The sequence below is a fragment of the Salarias fasciatus genome (assembly GCF_902148845.1).
Source record: "Salarias fasciatus chromosome 7 unlocalized genomic scaffold, fSalaFa1.1 super_scaffold_4, whole genome shotgun sequence".
In the NCBI taxonomy this organism is placed as follows: Eukaryota; Metazoa; Chordata; class Actinopteri; order Blenniiformes; family Blenniidae; genus Salarias; species Salarias fasciatus.
Genome location: NW_021941229.1, coordinates 7,550,569 through 7,568,090, shown reverse-complemented (window position 1 = coordinate 7,568,090; position 17,522 = coordinate 7,550,569).

Genomic DNA, 17,522 nt, shown 5'->3' with positions numbered 1-17,522 from the left:
TCAAGGTCCTGGTCTTCACTTGGTCTCTGTCCCTGAAAGTCTTTTTCTTTGTATGTCTGCTGACTTTTACAGACATACCATCATCATCTCATTCAAAGCGATGAATTCATTCATATTTCAGTCTGACTATAATGTACTGTAGCTGAGTTTTATATGCTGTAATTACTCAAATGGTAACAAATATAACATCATGCATGGCAATCATTCTCTGCAACTATAAAGAAAAAAACTTTGGTTATTAAATTTACTGTAAAAAAAAGTAAACTAATTTGAAAAGCAAACATGACTTGGGTTTCAAAAATAGTTACAAACAAATAAGTTTTCATTGAAGTACACTCTGAGACAATCATAAGAAGTCCGCTGCTACCCAGATGACCTCAAGGTGGAGGCATTACTGGTCTTTTCAATGGCGAGAGAGTAACGAAGAAACTTCGGGAAAAAAGTCAACCCATCAAAGTGTAAAGAACAGTTCTGCTCTCGTTGCAGTCCTGATACATTCAGTGCCTTCAAAGGAAACTCACTTTAACTCAAGCTGCAAAACTCATGCCAGCTTTGATGAGGACTCCTTTTGCTTCCTGACTCTCTGTTGAGAAGCTGCTGAAGCTGTAAATTGTTTGCCACTCTAGTTATATCTCTGAGGTACTAGTCTGAATCATACACTGTTGTTACTGTTGCTACTTTTTGCCTGCTGGGAATGATAACCAAAAGCATCTAACTGTGCTATGATAACCATTTGATGTTTTATACGTTAGCTATTACAAACAAATGACAAAGTAAAAATGTTTCCATTAAAGTATCAGCTAGTATTTTCTGCATGGAGTTTTAAAATGTGCAGATTGGAAAGGATTTATCAGAAAAGGGAACCATAGACATTCAACAATGAATTTTGGCAGATTCAGACCTGCATATCAAGTCTCTTCAGTCGATATAAGCTGAGTTTCTTTGCAGAAAAGGTTACTTCAAGCAAGCACATAGGAAATTACTTGCTGTTTGGTATTTGCTCTTACCATAAAAAGCTTGCAAAAGGCCATGACGCCCGTCACGCAACCCCGTGACCAGATGTGAGTGGCCTCTGAGAAGGGCAGTCCAAACACTATTTCTGGTGCTCTGTGAAGGAAGAAAGACATCGGAATTATATTACCGTACTTACATTGTCAGATTGGATATTTGAAAATTTAACTATTTGCAAGAAAAAGTGATAAACTTTATCGCATCAATGTGAGTGAGCAGCCCACAGTGGGAGACGCCATCATGGTCTTCCTGTTCTGGTTTGGTTTGTATAGAACGCCAAGCCAAAGTCAATAAGCTTGAACCTTGAGAGACTGTTTGATTTGATCCACAAGCATGATATTGTCCAGCTTCACGTGTGATCTCTGGCTCTCCTTCGAGTTGGCCCCAAGTTATATGAACCAGTTCTCCAGACCATCATATTGTTGAAGAGATGAGGAAGCACAGTTTTCATCAAAGTTCTGAGAAGGTAGAGGAGGCTGAGCAAACAGAGCAGTGGGAAAACATGTCATTTGAAAGAGCAGGAACGGAACGTACAGGTTGTTCTAATTGAACTTCTTATTGAAAAAGTACAAAAAGAGCAGCGGAACAAATGAGTCACTTGATGTTGCACCGTACCGAAAGAAACACACATTTCAGCTGTATAAAAAAATGTGTACAGTTTCCTTTCTATCTTTACCTTGGCAATGTCCTCACTCTTGGATTCCCACTGCTTTTCTTGAATGTGTTTACCTTCAGTAAACAACAGATCCCTCAGAGTGATTGTTTTCATCCAGTCACATACACCCTGTGGATGAGCTTGTCACTCTTTTTGCTGTTAAGGCTCATGCAAACCAAGACCAATCTACATTATTTCAAGGGTGTTATCCTTAGAAACACATCCTGGCCCCGGTTGTTTTATTTCCTTATTCAGTTCACTTGGTAAAAAAAAAAAAAAAAAGGTAAATATCATCATAGATTGACAAGAATATATTTTGAGCTGTATAAAACACAAAGAATTATTCTAAATGTTTAGTCCATTTATTGAAAAATTGTTATTGGTCCTTTGATGATGACGCCAAACCTTCACAGACTTGTATATTTCAAACTGTAGCACATTTAATGAAGGTCGGGCTGACACAGATCACTGCTGTTCACTTATTGATAGCGGTGGAGCAGCATTGTGTAAGTTACTGGAAGTGTTTTAGTCACTGTGAATTAAAGTGAAGTTGCTTTTACCTCACATATTCCTTTCACTTTAACTTCAGCAACTTCTTGTTGTATATTCTGTTTCAGCAGTGAGCATATGACTGACATGTTCATAACAGGAATGTTTTTTAATTTTGTCATAATATCATTTTAATTTCAAAATACAAGCAGCGTTAAGACAGTAGATTGGATGGATGGATGTTGGTGGAGGAAGATATCAAACATATCAAAACTCAACAGCAAACAAATCTTAATTTTGACTAGAAAAATAAGAAAAGCACAATATGCTGAATGATTGGCCACAAAGTCAAAGGTGTGGAAAATAGAAGAGCAGAAGAAGAGATTCAAAAGGGATTACAAGACACGTGCCAACCCTTGAAGTGTTGTGATAATGGAACCTTAGTTTTGTCTCTAAAACATAACTTCCTCTCAAGCTTCTCTTACGAATCTGAAATAGTCTTCTTGAGCAGCATTTGCCACTTGTCAGTGGAGAGCCACCCGCTTTGTTGCACTCAAACATTCTGACAAGAAAGTGCCTCCAAAAAATTATCAACTAGATCCGAAAAATGCGGCGTGTTTCACTCAGACCGTATCCACTGATGAAAAATATCACTAACGATTGCTTCAGCACTCGACTAATCCTAACACCCCGTGCAGACTATCAATAGCATCTGCCACCTTCCTCCGGGCTCCGTTTCTTCTATCAGTGGGAGTCAGAATCAGATAGAAGGAGGAAGAGAGTTCACACAGTTTGGGATTTCCTGATGCAATTATATATAATTTATCCTTCAAGGACAAGTCATTAAGCTCCAGCACAGCTCACAGGTAAAGCATCCCCGCTGCAGTCATTTATTCTGCTTATCTTGCTCATGTATTTTCTCTGAGCTGAAGAGGTTTTTTTGCATGATGTACGTAGATTGTTGTGTCAATGCTTCTTTTCATTTTGTAGGACAGATTTCCATAATTATATTCACGTATCTTCACAGATACATTCAAACCTGGGAAAGCGTCACGTAACATTCTGAAAAGTGTTCAAATAGAAAGCATTTTGATAAAAGGACAAACATTCGTATTAAATTAAAGCAGATTTGATGAGCAACAAACCTCTCATACACGCATGTGCCTGGAAGGCTGAGGGTAAACTCAGCAAATAGTGAATATAACATCATGAATACAAATAATTAGTTGTATTCAGTATGAAAACTCATCGTAACCAAAGGCAGTGGCTGATGAAGTCAGTAGGATTCATTCCCCAGGAACCCAAAACGAGTGTACAGCCAATTTAAATGCTATCAGGCTTTTCAAATTTCTCCTGTCAGATTCTTGAGAATAGGTTGAAATTTCCTCCCTGCTCTGGTAAACGTATCCCCCCCTCCCTCCTGGTCTGCCACTTAATCACTGGCGGCGACCAATTTACCTTCCCAGGAATTTATTCGACTTCACCATCAGACCATACAAAGCCTGGAACAAAATGTCTTCTGAAAGCAAGTGAAGTGCAGCAGCGTCCAGCAGTCTGTAGTTGAAACAGAGGAGTCAGACATAGAAGTTCACGCTCTGTAATGGAGCTCAGGCAACCACAGAGATGAGGTCCCAATTATGCACTTATCCTAGCAACACTGTCCTGAATCGATCTACAAATTGTCAGAATGAATGCACGAAACCACAAAAAGTCTAAATCAGCGTATAAGGCTCTGCTTGGTAACCAGATGAGGGTTGTTTTTTTAATTACCGGCTCCCGTGCCAGTCTTTAATGCTCTTTGCGAGGCTGCGTACCACAAAGAATGTGGCAGGATCACTCCACTGAAACACATGCCGTCCAAACTGAGATGCCAGTGCAGCACAAAGTGCTGAAACCCACTGAAAAGGGTGCCATCATTTCACTGCTATGTGTGTGTGTGTGTGTGTGTGTGTGTGTGTGTGTGTGTGTGTGTGTGTGTGTGTCCTGTCCAGTATCACTGCAAGCAGAATGAAGTGTTCTGGCTGCTATAATGTGATGAACAGATTTGCTCTTCCAAAGGGACCTGATAAACATAAGGCTCCTCTTGATAATATGATGTATTATTTTATATTGTTGAGTTTGGATACTGGTACATGATATTGCTGGACCTGAAAAGAGGGCAGAAAGACAGGAAGAAAGAACAAGAGTGGAGAGAAGAAAAAAAGAGCAAAGATTCAACAACGATCCTTCGATCGGAAGTGACACAGACGAAGACGTCTCATCTCACTTTCTACCATGCTGGGAGTCCAGTTTGGTGCGAATGATCCTGTCACCTGGCACTCAAGTTACGAAGAGAAGAATCAAATATTTTCTGGGGATTGTTGCAAGCCATGTTTTGGCTTGCAACTTAAGGGGAGGGATGATAAAATATTTCTTAATTCCCCAATGGAATGCAGCAGCAGTGCTCAGACTCTACTTCACCTTCCATGTTGACTATGACCTGAACAGGACCCGCCCGCTTGAGCTTCTCAGGCATTCACAGCACATTAAATGATGGACTTCCTTTTCCACTATGCTCACTCACACATACATATATTCTTCTCTTACATGCATATATTTTCTTTGTGTATATTGTCTATTTATTTAGGATAAAATATGCATGTGAAAGAAAAATGCATCAATATGAAAGGAGAATATATGTGTACGTAAGAGTGACGATACATGTATGTGCAGAAAGAATGACTCTTGTCAGGGTGGCAGCGGCATTCTGGGGTGGGTGGGGACGGGGGTCATGAGTCCTGGTGCCTAGGGGCTGGAGGAGCTGGGCTGCTCAGGTGTGCTGCTATAGGAAGGGGCACAACCATCATCCCAGAAGTGAGGGGCAGACATTTTCAGAGGTCTATAGAGTAATTTATCATCCGTTCACTTTCAATTGAACTTCTCCTTGGTACCAACAATTACTAACAGTCACAGTACAGCACCAGTTGAACCACTTTAATTAAACTATATACTAACAAAGGTCACATCAAATCATCAGATCACATATTTAATTTGGATAATTTTCACGCTTTCAGATATTTTATTTTCTCTATTTGATTTTATTTTTTCACAAAGAGTTAAAGTAAAATTCCTACTTTTGTATTTTTCCAAAGGTGGCTGACGTGGGCGGATGCTAAACCTGGCCTAAATAAAATGATGCTGGACATGCTGAGAAGAAGAGGTGAAGAAGACCTGAATAAATCAGGATGAGAGACACTGATACTGACTGGCACGGCCATAACGAAACATATGCATCACAGTCCCCAAACTCAAACAATGTTAAGGTTTATGGACATGGAGATGTTTTAATGATCGCTTGCTTATGGCGATTGTCATGTTTAAATCAATGTTAATCATAATAACAGTGATGATACAATGATAATAACAAGGTCTATTATAATAGTGATGATAAACTGTCATCCATCTACACGTGTCCATATGAACTTTGTGCGTATGTACAAACTAAATATATACTGTAAACAATCAAGCTCATCATGTTCCATAATACAATTGAATTTACTATGGGCACAGGAAGCTGTAGGAGCCGCATAATGACTCTACAAGTGTTGTGCTGATCAGTTCCTCATTTCATTCTGCATTTCTGTTGGCCAGTTAGATAACATGGGAGGCAGCAGCAGTCACCATCACCGCTAATTTCTGACTCAGAATTTTTTTGCAGGTTGTCTTTGGTCATAAGAACACGACAACAGGCCACCGTGAAGTGGTCTGGCCAACGGTTTAGAGACGAGACCACAGATTTCATCACCATTCTCCATCTTTTGTCTCCATGTTGGAGTCAGCAAGTCGTTAAAGGACACCTGTACACATCCGTGTCCTGTAAACACCTAAAGGTCAGACACCCTAAAAAAGTTGTAGGTTTGAATCCCACAGGTTAGCACTGTGGCTCTGCTCGTACGAGCTGTCCACTGTTCCTCATTAAAGGGTGAACTCCATGAACCTCTTGCTGTTGGAGTCATTATGCCAGTTGTAGCATTCTTCTCCTTAGCCCTCATTTATCAAACAAACGTACGGCAGAAAACTGGGCGTATGGCCATATCCACGCGAGGATCGGAATTTACCAATCTGGACGTGTGTATGGTACGATCAAATGTCACGAAAGGTCTGACATCACGTACACAAGTTGAATCAGTGTTGATTTGTGACCTGTGACAATAAAAATGTGACCCGTGCAACATATGTCAGCCTCATTATTTGCAATTCACAATACAATCCGGGTTACATTTTTTTCATCCCTCAGTCAGTGTCCGTTAGTCCTCCTCAACAATCACTGCTGTTGTGATCTTCTTCCAGACAGTGTTTTTCTGACACCTTTAAATTCAGTTTCTATTCTTCCACAGAGCTCGTCCTTATTTACCTCCACCTCCACGTGAGAGAATTGATTTCCAGATCGCAAAAGTTTCTTTTGTTGCCAAGGTCTCTCCTCACTTCTGAACCATGGATTTTTCAGGGTGTGACATGTTAATGAATTAATGTCAACACCTGCTCATTCATATGCTGAGATCGGTCAGATATGAGTTCTCTCGTACGGTAGGATCAGCACTCAGATCTGCACTCGTTTCTACACAAGATTGAAAAATAAGAGCGCCCGTGTTTTCATTTTCTTTGAACACAAATCTATTGATGATTTCATGAAACAAGATTTGGTCTGCAAACCTTTCTTCTGAATATGATCGTGGAGTAGTTGTCTTATAATTACCTCAACATCAAAACGTCAATTTAATGACTGGAATGTTGTTTGATTCTGTCTGTTAAAGTGAAAACTGTTTTCATGCCTTGATTCCTTTATTCCATCTGCTTTTTCTACATATTGGAAGCTTTAAAAAGCTGCATTAGTTCCATCAGCCAAAGACTGGCGCTTTAGTAGGAACCACTCACTCAGCTCTGCCTACACTTCACTAATGCATGTTTCTTAAAAATGTAGCTCCTGTCCGATTTTGTTTATCCTTCCAGTGGTATGAAATGTTTTTGAGTGCAAAGAGTGAATCCATGCACCAAACACACACATGGCCTGATGTTTTCTGCTCTCTTCACTTTGTTTCTTTGGTTTGAAGAATCAAATCTTGAGCTAAATGGGAAACAGAGGCTGAATGTTGCCTCTCGCTGCGGATGATGTCGATAAGACTTGTTTGTATTGCTGCCAAACAGTGAAAAGGTGCTCCAGGGTCTGACTGTGCTGGCAGGGCCTTTGTGAGGGTCTTTGATATTCTCCTCCTGTCGGAGAGTTTTTCCATCTATCCGAAGCTCCGGATCACTTGCACATGAAAATGCAAGTGTGAAAATATATCCAGTTCTCAACTGACAACCTGTCCATTCGTCATCTTCCACCTGTAAATACCAACATTAGGTCCATACATCTCAGAAATAGTGACAATAATTTGATCTGATGTGTTTATGCTCATGAAATTCATTCATGTCATGGCCCAAGTTTTATGATCATATCTCACAGGATTCTTTATTTTATCTCTCATCCTTTGTAGTTCCTTGGTTCCTTTGTAATCTTTGTCCTCGACACATGTTGTGACGGACATGAAACAGCGAAACAAGTGAGACAAATGCACAAAGACATCAGAATATCCTGTAGAACTCACATCAAGTTATTCAAATTCATCATAACCATATTATAGTTCTCTGACAAAACATGCCACATTATCCTGCTAACATGATAACTTGTTTATCCAGAATATTGGATCAGATTCTTATAGTGCATGTAAACAGGTTCACTGTTATCTGGTCTGCAAAGTTGTGATTTAGAGATCACCTCTTTCCACACCACATGAACAAACAGATCATCCATCTGTGATTACAAATCAAATTACAGCATGGAGATGTGGATTATAATTACAGTAGGACACTTTGCTGCGTTGGTGAAAATCCATGAGACCTTTCATAATTCAGCAACGTCTTTCATGTGCATTAGCAACACCAAACTTATAAAAAAAAGAAATAAAGAAATCACCCGACCTCCCTGTGGGGAGCTGCCAGCAGTATTAAGAGAAAATGTCTAACTGGAGGGAACAAACGCTTCTCTGTCTATTTCTGCAAAAGACAGGAAATCAGGGGTTTTTACAGAGAACTTTCTGTTCCCAAATGTGAACCCTGTACTTTCACCAGAGAGAAAGCCACTGTTCAGACAACACTTCTTTAATCACAGCCTGAGCTATACGGATAGACCCTGTTAAAAACAACAACCGTACATCAGCACTGCCAACCAAACCTCTGTTATCTCAAGCAAATACTCAAAATGACATGCAAGCAGTGTTATTTCCTTTCCGCTTTAAATCAAAAAGAGTGGAAAAAAAAATAATAGGAATGTTATCAAAGTGCGGGAGTAAAATGAAATTTCAGAACCCCCTTCTCAGCCCGCACAAGGTAAACCACAGAAGAAGATCTCAGAGTTGCATTAACGCACATTGGATCTGCGTCAAGCCCGGAGTTACTTTAGCATCCACCCGGAGGTTTCAGAGCACCTCCTGCTTCTGCCTGCTCACATTTCCAGGAGTCCACAGTTCCATAACTCCTGAGCTGATTTGATCTGAACCCTGCAGAGGATCTGTGGGCGGCAATTAAGAGGAAGATGAGACACCAGAGCCAAGATTCATTCGATTAAAACCTGTTATTAAAGAAAGCTGAGCTTCATTGCACCTCAACAGGTTGCTCGCCTCCATGTTGCAAATTAAAAGCATAAAAGTCATTCAAAACAACAACAAAAACCAAACAAAATATTGACAATATAAATTAACACAGTTTTCAGAAGATTCCAGGATCCTGAATGACTAGATTATTGACTTTTTTGAGGGGCTGTTCACCACAACATATAAAATGAAAATGAGAATTTCATCATTTTTAAAAATCCATAAAAGTGTCACTGTTATAGGTGTCACAATGAATCAAACATCCAAGAGAGAGCCATTTTTCAAACGTAAGATTACCTCATTTTTCACTCCAGGCGTATTTTAAGACATAAGACCACCCTGAAACAAAACAACATTCCCTCTCCTTCCCTCAAGAGCTTTTTGTTTCTGAATAATTAGAAAGATAGGACACGTTCCAGTGTGCCTACATCAGTAAACACAGAGCCACGTTTAGTTATTCCCTTTGTTTTCTTGTTTGTATTACAACACGACATAATTTCATATCTCAGCTTAGCCTCTTTTTTTTTTTCAACTTCAATTACTCTGAGGTCTTGAATAAAACATAAAGAGAATATTAAAACACATCCCCCCCTAACTTGAGTCTTTAAGCCTCCTCCATGATGTATGAACACATAAATGGTGGCTATCCTGAGGGTGGCCGTGAGAGTTTAACTCCAAAAAAATAAAAAATACACACAAGCATATAAATTACTGGAAAAAATGGAGAAAATGTCTTTTCTCGATCACAGCCCCAGTGTATGTAGATAAAAAAAAAAAAATCAGAAAAAGCATCTAAACGCAGCTCAGATCAGCTCTTTGAAGCGCTATCAGATCCTGCTGGGGTAACTCGGGTTATCAGAGTTGAATAAACTCGTGGACTCTGTGCTGATAAAGAGGGACTGATGCATCCATCTATCTTCTGTACCTGCTTCACCCAGATTGAAGTCGCGGGGGGGGCTGAGGTCCATCACAGAGGCAGGGACAAGCTGCTGGGCCTCACACACACACACACACACACACACACACACACACACACACACACATACACACACACACACACACACACACACAGTTTGAAGAAACTCAAGGTTCTCTCATGGTTCCAATCAATATTCTGGAACAAATCTGCGGGAAGTGGGACGTTCCACGAGGGCTCTGAAATGCACACTTCATGTGAAGAAGGAATCATTCCTGATGGACGGTCCTGCTTCGCATTAGTGGCATCCCCAAGTTTAAAGGGATACTTCAACATTTTGGCAAATTGGCCCATTTAGCGCAATTCCTTAGTCATTTCGAACAGCACACTTACTTTTTTTGTGAGGGCGAGCTGTTGTTTATTCAGAGGCGAGTCGGGGAAGGTTTTCGGGACGGAAACAATAGAGGTGAATGGTGTTTTTGCTTCCCCTCGTCAAACTCATCAAATACAAAATCCAACAACCCCAAAACACTTTGGTGGACACATTATAATCTGCACGTTCACTACGCTGTGGAACACCAACAAATAATATTGTAGCGTTACGACACTGAAGCAAATACTGGGAACTACTTTTTCTTTTGAAATCACTACGCCCAGACGCCATGTTTAGTAAGTAGTTCCGGCTTAGCAATTTTCACATAAGCAACTCAATCTGGTAATTTTGCATTAATATTTCACAGCGTAGTGAATGTGCGGATTACAACGTGTCCACCAAAGTGTTTTGGGGTTGTTGGATTTTGTATTTGATGAGTTTGACGAGGGGGAACAAAAATACCGTTCACTTCCATTGTGTCCGTCCCGAAAACCTTCCCCAACTCACCTCTGGATAAACAACAGCTCGCCCTCACAAAAAAAGTAAGTATGCTGTTCGAAATTACTATGGAATTGCGGTAAATGGGCCAATTTGCCAAAAATGTTGAAGTACCCCTTTAAGAACGGAATGTGGAATATCTTGCGAAAAAAAGAGTTTTTTTGTGTATAGTTTTTGTCTTTATGATTATGTACCTACAGATTATTTTTTTTTTAAACTGTACAAGAAACAAGACAGAGGTATACGAGTCCTGCATTGCAGTAGCCCTCTTCATGGGTAGTTGGCCATTAATGCAGCTGCTTTTGTTTGCCTCAAGACAGCAGCAGTTAGATTAGGTTTTACACGGATGTGTGCCGGTGGTGATGAGCCATGTGGTCTCCAAAGGGAAATGAACAAGTGAACAAGGTCTGCCAATGACAATAGCAGTGAGCGCTGATCCACTGTTGCCTTTAAACCTTTTAAAAATAGATACATCCAACGATTCACAGCATTTTTTTTAACATGGAAACCATCATAGATTGCCTCTGAGAAATGTAGATTTTCAGCACATTACAAACATGAGAATTCATCAACTCAACTTTGAGTCTGTTATTGATTTTAGAAAGCACTTCGTTCCAGTGTTCTCCGATATGTGAAATCCTCTTTTTAATAGTTTACAAGGATTCAAAGCCTTGGGCCCACTCTGTGATCCCTGGTAACCCCTCATCCAGACGTGTTTTGTCTCTGGTGGGGGGTTTTAGGTCGTCTGAGCCGGGGGGGCCAGGGCTCGGGCGTTCTGGATTTGAATCAGTACTTCAACATTGACCCTTGAAGCATTTTTTTTACATGTGAATGCTGAGCTACTTTGTACGATTAGATAGAATAAACCGACAAGGAAAAAAATGTGTCTCTCGACGTGGTTGGTAGGTGGTATTCTGCATCCCTACAACAGGTATTTGGCATTACTCCAAAACATTATGAAAGTATGTTTTATTACTTCTAGTTCTCAGTTTAAAGGGACTTAAGGCTTAACTTTACAAAATTTGCCTCAGTGCTGCCACAATAGGTGCTGTGGGTAACTGTAGCTACCAGCCAAGGCGGCACGGGAGTGCACACAAACACTTTTTTTTTTTTTTTTTTTACTCACAAGATAACGCTGATAAAGTCCTTTCTTTCTTCGTGGTGGCACTTTTTTGTGGGCTTTGAGTGAATGCAGATCCATTTGTATCCCTGCAGTGTTTCAGTCCTTGTCCATGTTTTTCCTGTTCAAGAGCTGTCGGCAACGCACATACAGCGTCAATTTACGTCACATCCCCACGGGAAATTTGGACGCTGAACTGCAGCCAATTATGTGGCGCACAGCCTGTATAAGGCAACAGACAGATACGCGGATTGGCCTGTTATTTTAGGTTTTTAATGCTTCACAGCCCATTAGCATTGAATAAACTGGAAATTCATGTGTAGTTTTTCACAAATCTTGCCTTAAGTCCCTTTAAACCTTTAAACAAAAAGTGATGGCATAGTAGTAATCATTCCACCTGTTTATACATTGTGTTGCAGAAATTTTCTTCAAAGTTTACGTGGTAACCAATGAGCCCCGGCTCTTTTTCTCTTGCAGTACTACATTGCTCCACAAGGTGGTGAAGTGAGACAATATCGACATTCGTACACTATCTGGTGGCAGCAGGAAGGGCTCGGAGGGACCCAGTTAGGGAGTTTCCAAATGAAGTTTTGCAGTCCGAAGGAGTTTCAACTTGTTGTCTTCATATTGATTGTGTGGACCTGTCAGCTCTCTTTAGGGGCCTCTTTTAAGCTTGGGCCCCGTGAAAATTCTCTGCTGAAGCTGTTATGAAAAAACTAATTGGCAAGGGACCCTAAATCTTACATATTACTCTATAAAAGACATGACACCCAACAGCCATGGTTGATTTGGTTGGTATTCTGTAAGGTAACAAGAGCCATTTTAATGCACCTAAAAGTTTCAAGAATGCTTTATTGCATCAGTTTTTGAAATTAAAGATTCAGCCTTTGTAGTGTCTTTTCAATGCCGGACATCTTTTGCAGGAGGTAAGTCATCAGAAGCAGCTTCACGCACCGGCAGTTTCTCACCGACACAGGTTCTGGAGTGCACACAAAGCGCTGAGTCACTCAGCAGCAGAATATGACAGTCAGCACAAAACCACGCCAGCGGATGACAAAGTACGCAGCTGGTGGAGCACTTAAACCTGAGATGGATGTGAAATTAATTGCTCAGTGTTTCTTTCCTTAATTGTTGAAGGGACCTCGGTTTCTCTTTTTTTTTTCTTTTGGTTGAGCTCTTTCAATGCAAACACAAAAAGAAATGTCACTTTTTTTTAAGTTATCAGTGATCGTTATATACAAGGTGCGATGTGCCTCGGAGGGATAAAATCCATTTCCCTCCTAAAGTGATTAAAGACAAAACACATCAGCTCAGTGTATTTAAAATCTGAGCAAAGCAGAGTCGCCAACTCAGGCTATTACATCCACTGCAGGGAATTATAGGGAAAGCTGTAAACGTAGGCCTATGCTAGATTACCTAAAGAATTTCACATTATGTTGGGATCGATTGGCAATAAGTAGCATTATTAGAGCCGCGCTGGTTAGTTGCGTGGAAAAAAAAAATCAGGTGGTGATAAATAGATCTGCAGCCGCTGTACTTCTTACACGAATTGATTATTGCTTTGCAGTTCTGTAAATGAATTTTCAGTTAAATCATGCAGTTATTTGTCTCCGCATAGTTAAAAAGGAGAAGATCTTAACTAAACACACATCTGTTTGAAGAGATAAAAATCAAAATCTACACATTTAGATGATTAAAAAATAATTTTCCATATTTTGAAACAAAAGTGTGAGAATGCAGCAGAGATCTACATTACTGGAATAAAAATACACATAGCAAATGCTGCATTAACTCAACTGGAAACTGGGGTCATTACCAGTTCAGAAAGTCCTGTTCATTCAGCATCCAACTCAATTATAACAACAAACAAACAAAAACAAGTTTCCAGCAGTGTGGCTTTAGTGTTGCTGTCAGAGCAAAGAAAAAAAAAAGGTAAAGCTCATAATCACATAATAATCAACACATCAGCACTGGTTTGCACAATCCATTTATGCACATTTGTTTTACAGCTGTTAGTTTTTTACCATAACATTTGAATCTCATTCAAGAGAGCTATTATTTATACCTTCGAGTATGAGCAAAACTAAGACGAAAACAACCTCTTTTTCTGTACATTTCCCAATTTTCAGCTCTGTGAAAGCTCTTATTTTCCCAGTAGGAAGCCTCCATATGACCCTGTTCTCACCGTTCACACTTACCAGATGAGGCAGAGCAGCAGAAATCATCACAAAAAAAAAAACATACAAAACAAATTATAATATGATCAAACTGGGATTGTCTATAAATGTAAATTGGTCCAAATGGTCAAACATATGTATTCCCTGTTGAAATGAATGGCCACAGCTGAACTGTGATGGCAAATTGAACAGTTAGAGCACACAAAGCTGTTTCTCTGAGCCATACATATTTAATTTCCCTTCAATTGCCAAATAAGATCCTCACTTTTTCTATCTGTGCAAAATTCAGTTGTGAGATGTGAAAAAAACCATCAGCAGTCAGTGTGCAAGCAGGCATATTTATTTATACCAAACCATTCTGGTTTCTGGTGAAGACAAGTTTTAGTTGCACATATTTCAAGCCCACTTTCACCCGTGGATTTAAACTGAAGGTATGTGGTGGTGCACCTGTGTCCAGAGTGCTTATCTCTGACATTCCAACCTTTGCATACTCCTCATGGTTTGCGTGATAAATAAATCTCATCCAAGATTGATCACTGAGCTTCTGCTGCTGTGTATCTGGAGAGAAAATGGAGACGAGTAGTCACAAAAGCAAAATTTGAGGCATAACACAGAAACTATTGTAAAGTCAAATTCAATCATACACAAGGTAAATATGTTCAGACAAAGTCAATAGTATTACATCACAAACATACGTAATCATGAAGGCAAACACATTAAATGCCTGTAGGATTATTGTGTGTTGAAGAGATTTGTGATCTCATATTTCTGCTGAAAATTGTGTATAAAATACCCAGAGTCAATGGGTAAAAATAAGTTTTTGTTTTCGGATATGATCCACAAAAACAACCGTCCTTCATGGCTTCGTACAGTAAAAGTGAGCAGGAAGCAGACTGACAAATAAGGCTCATCAGTCATGTGAAAGGTATTTCATGTATGTGTGTGTATTTGTGGAGGGGACTGATCCGGGAGTTGAAGCAATGTGCAAACATGACAGATCAAACAGTGGCACAAACAATTCGAGTTAACCAGGAGTGTGTCTGCTGCTCGCTGACGACGAGTATCTCCTCACAGAGCAGTAGCTCTACCACTGTTTCTGAGAGAGAGGGAGGAAATTCAAAAGTATCAATAAAATATGATAAAAAGTTTATTTTTTTAAAGTATCAATAAAGTACCAGTAATAATAATAAAAAAAGTAGCATCAAAATGCCAATGGTAGCCTAAAAGTACAAATAAAATTCCAGTAACAGATAGAAAAGTATGTCATCATGATAAAACCGTGAAGAAATCTGTGATTCCAGGCAGATGGCTGACCTCGGCAGCCTCGGGCAGGACTGCATTACGGAGACTGTAAAGCTGCACATGTGTTCAGAAAGACTTCTAAAAGAAGAAAAACACAGTTCATATGAAGACTCATACAATCATCCTGTGGTCTGTCCTCTAGTTTGAAAATGTTCGATCAATATTTGCTTGTAAGGTTCAATCAATCAAACCCTCAGGCTGAAGCTGCTCGCCCCTCAGGCTCCTCTATGAGAATAATGCAAAGGAGCAAGAAATGGTGGTGAACACTAAAAAAAAAAAGTGTGTCATTTAAAATCAGAGAGAATCTGTGCTAAATCTGACAGCAGCTGCGCTGAGACACGAAATATTTCACCAGATCTCAGCAGAAGTGATGGACTCACACAGTATAAACAGCTGCTCTCTGTTCGTCGTCGCTGATCTACTGTTCATCAGATAAAACAACAAACATCAAGATAATGTTATGAACACGGGGAAGTCATGAGAGGCATTTTTCATCCTGTTGCTTAAAAGAAAACAGATGTTTGGAAAGATCTGCAGAAAAAAAAAAACAGACAGGTGCACGGTATGCCGGAAACATCCATGAGATTAGAATGAGAAACCCATGTTGCATATTTCCAAAACTAACCTAAACTAAGTACATTTCTTGACAAAATGATATATGGTAAAGATATATCTGTGTTCATAATAATATATAAATGCACACTTTCAGGGTCTAATTCAATCTGTATCCACTATGTTCTCAGATAAAACCTGCAGCTCCTCTCTTCTTATCCAGTTGCAGTAATTTCCACTAAATCTCTCCAACAGTTCTTCATCTTGTTGTCAGCGTTATCAGAATCCAACCTGCGGAGTTCTTTCTGTCTGATTTGCACATCGAGCTTCGAAGTGTTTCATGAATGACTTCATGTTGTGTTCCCGTGTCTTCAGTCTGTGGATTATCAGGACTGTTTCACAGCACACAAACTAATCCCAGAAGCTGTTTCAGTTTGGTTTTTGGTTTTTTTTTTTTTTTGTTGTTTTTAAAATATTCTGATTTCTTGTATTTTATTTGATTGATTTGATGGATGGCTATTCAACTGATTTTTCTGAATGCATTCATAGAAGAATTATTTTCACTGTTATAAAACACCTTTTCAGGCTGTTCTGAGTCATGCATTTCAGTTAACCAAAACAGAAAACACTGAAACACTTTATTTTCACATGAAAAAAAGAAATAAATCTGCTCTTGAAATTGATTGGATTTGAAAAGAAGTCAAAACACAGTAGAAACTAATGCGCAATTCAAAACTATCACAATCTTGTTCTGCTCTGATCGTTGCTCAATGTTTATTGAAAACACCACATTTGTGACCTGTCCATGGTGGGAGAAGCTCCAACACTCTGCCCCTGAACTCAAATGTGTCTGACACCCCTGCCGTGCACTATGTACTGTTTAAAAATTACAATTTGAATGTAATGCAATAATGTATTGCCAATAATGTGAAAAATAGTAGTTAACACCAATATTTGAGAGTGAGGGCTGCATCTGGTACAGTCTGTATCCTCAGTGAATTAATGTAACTTTCACATCCACTGTTTGTGTTTTAGAAAAGCAAATAGCAAAAACCTGCAAAAGAAACCGTTTTATGCCCAGAAGCTGCTCTGTTTGTATTTTGTTACATTATTGGCTGCAGTTTTTACATTTTGAAAAGATTTTTTTACACTAATCACAAAGTAATAACTTCTTAGACTGTTAGGATTTTTTTCTTTATCATTACTATGTTGGCAAATTATTACATTGCTGGTTGTTACAATATTCTCTATAATTTTTGCATTATCTTTTATCTTCTATTGTTTTTGTCAATGGAAGATGTTTCTTGTTATTTGGTTAAATATTCCATAAAAATCCATCCATAAACAGTTTAACACACACAGTTTTACACATTGTGTGGTGTGTGAAGCGTCACTGCAAACAGTTTTTTGATTCTTCCAAACTTTCAGGCCACTAAAGCACTCTGGAATAAAGTGAAAAACAGAAGCTGGTCTCCAGGCACAAAGTGTCCAGACCGTCAGCCGTCTATCAGAGACCTCATGGCACTTTAATAACAGCTAAAAACAGTTTCAGCTCCAAAAATGCAGTGAAAACGTACAGGTTGAAATTAATACCCACAGTGATGCCAGGGCGCCGCAGCTACCGTGGAAAAACACAAGAAGAGCTGCACCGTCCTCTGCTTTATGTCTGGAAGACGCTCAGTCTGGGTACTGCTTCAGTGGTCATAAAGAAAAAGACTCCTGAGGTGTGCGGAGCTGCCGCTCCTGCTGGGCCGGAGC